Source organism: Chrysochloris asiatica, unplaced genomic scaffold (assembly GCF_000296735.1).
Source record: "Chrysochloris asiatica unplaced genomic scaffold, ChrAsi1.0 scaffold00033, whole genome shotgun sequence".
NCBI lineage: Eukaryota > Metazoa > Chordata > Mammalia > Afrosoricida > Chrysochloridae > Chrysochloris > Chrysochloris asiatica.
This window is the reverse complement of record NW_006408551.1, coordinates 1008944-1011674: the sequence shown is the minus strand read 5'-3', so window position 1 is coordinate 1011674 and position 2731 is coordinate 1008944.

Genomic DNA, 2731 nt, shown 5'->3' with positions numbered 1-2731 from the left:
AAACAGAGTTGCTAGGGGTCGGAACCCGACTCAATGACACTTAACAACAAATGATTTCATTTGGCATTTTAAATTAAATAATTAAAAATTTACACACAATCTCTCTGGCAGTTAGACATCTGCCTCTGGAAGTTAGTCCCTTGGTGCTGCAAATGATTTACACTCTTGGCTTCTAAGAGAAAGGTCAAAAGTTTGAGTTTACTTAGAGACTCTTGGAAGGAAAGATCTAGTAATCTACCTATGAAAACTCAGCCGAGGAAAATCCATTTAAGTGTAGTTGTGCTGTGACACACACATGGTGTTGTTAGGAGTCAGAATGGATTGAACTTCAACTTTAACAACATAATTTATTATGAATAAAAGAGTTCTACATGTATTGTTTCTTAATTTAACCCTATTTTGAAATTCTATTTGTGTTGACAATACTTTTATTTAATGTTACACTTTTATCTTACTCTCATTTGTAGAATTTTTTTTTCTTTTTAACTGGTGGTGGAATTGTGGACAGTGACACTAGATCACACTATACCGTGTGACAGGTATAATGGTAACAATTTCACATGGACTATTTGTCCAAAAATATTCTTACTTAATTATTTTTACCTGGTGTGGTGCTATAGGATAAGTGTTAGACCACAAGGTTAGTTTGAACCATAAGGTAGGTGGTTCAAACACACCAGCCTCTCCCCAGAAATCCTGAACCGGGTCACTATGAGTCAAAATGACTCGATGGCACTTAACAACAATTACTTTTTTCCCCCTCTTCCCTATTCTATTCTGTTTCCTGATTCTGACTTATACCTCACCCTTATTTCCTTAGTTTTCTGTTTAGACTCATCAGAGAATTTTTTGAGTCTCCTAAATGTGATAATAGTTAATTAGAAATAAAATTTAAATGAAGGTAATAAAAATAGGAGCAATATAACTTAAAAATGATAATCACTAGTAATATTTCAGGTTATATTCTTCTTTCCCACATAAATAAGCTAATATTTGGCATATTTACAATATGAAAGCATTTTTGACGCACTGTTTTTGCAAATTAGTGTGTTCATCAAATGCATTACAAACTTCTTTTTTATCTTGAAAATTATGAAAGTGTGCCATCATTTTAGGGAATTATAATACTTTTTTTCATCAGAATTTGAAGTCAATTTTAACAGTTGAAAATTTGTCTGTGATTTGTCACTGTTATAAATACACGAAATCTTGGAGGTGATTCTATTATTGTACAGTTTTAATTGTTAATTTCTAAACTTTTTATTTTGAATTTAGTGGAAGTTTATAGTGTAGATCACTAATTTTATAACCAACAAATCATAGACTTTGTTTTTAGCCCAATGACTGCAGTCCCCTCCATTGGGGACTTAGCCCATTTCCTCCCTATACTTCTTGTTTCCACTCCTCTTTCTTCCCAACCCTTCTGAACTTTGTCCTTGGGTAAACGTTGCCCTTTTGATCTTGAATGGTTAACCATCTTATGGTGTGTACACTTTTAAAACCAACTATCACAACAAATCATTGATGTAAAATGCATTCTTATAAAATACTTTTTTTCTGGAAATTTCAGGAAATGTTTCAAAAAATTAAACTATATTGTACAATCAAGATTAATTTTTGAGATTATTCCTGTAAGCATATTAAACTTAATACTAGACATTTTTGTTATTTCTAGGTATGTTAACACTTTCTTTTGTATGTCATTGGTATTTTTCTATGTTTTTCAGTGGTCTTTGATTGTGTTTTCCAAGGTAAGTAAAAAAGTATTGCTTCTAAGGTTGTAGTTCATAAATATATGGGTTTATTCCAAACAAATAAAACATATTGAACGTGTGTCTATGAACAATGGATGGAGGAAGACAAGTTCTCTCATTATTACACTTGTCATGGTATCATTGTTGTTGTTAATTGCCCTTGATTTGGTTCTGGTGGGTTTGAACCTGCCAACATTGAGGTTAGTACTCCAATGCTTACTCTACAGAGCCACAGCAGGACTCCTAGTGAACCTTAAAACTATGTATAAGGTCTATTTCAAACAGTGGTTTCTAAGGGGATCTGCTTGGTCAGTTAAATTGAAGGCAGAGAGGTCAGCTCAAAAGGTTTTGCAATTGTATTTTGGACTCCAAAGTGTTAATACAATGTAGATTTTATTGGGGTTATCATTGGGGTTTAATTTGAAGAAGTTGAAGAAAATTGATAACTGCATTGGTGAACAAAAGGCCAGCAAAATTGCTCTAAGGAATTATTTTTTTCATCATGACTATATGCTTTTTTTTTTATAATTTGTGAATTGCAAGGAGTCCTGGCATGGCACTGTAGGATAAGCACTGGACCACAGGCTGGTTTAAACCGCAAGGTTGGCGGTTCAAACTAACCACCCGCTTCTTAGACCCCTATATGGGTCACTATGAGTCGTAACCAACCCGATGGCACTTAGCAAGAACAACAAAGGTCTGTCCTATGAGAATTTCATTGTGAAATTTTACCCTATCTACCCTGAAGCCCTCATCTTGCCCCTTCAGACTTCTTTCTGTTCCTCAAATTCAAAAGGCATTTAAAAGGAACACGATTAGAGTTCCTGAAGGATGGTAAAATTGCCATTTTTGACGTGGTGTAAATCATATACTACAGAATCTGGGGGGAAGGGTTAGAGAGATGGAAAATACCATGTTCAGAAGGATATAGATCTAGATGGAGGATGTGTTGAGAAAAAAAAGTATTCATATTTTGT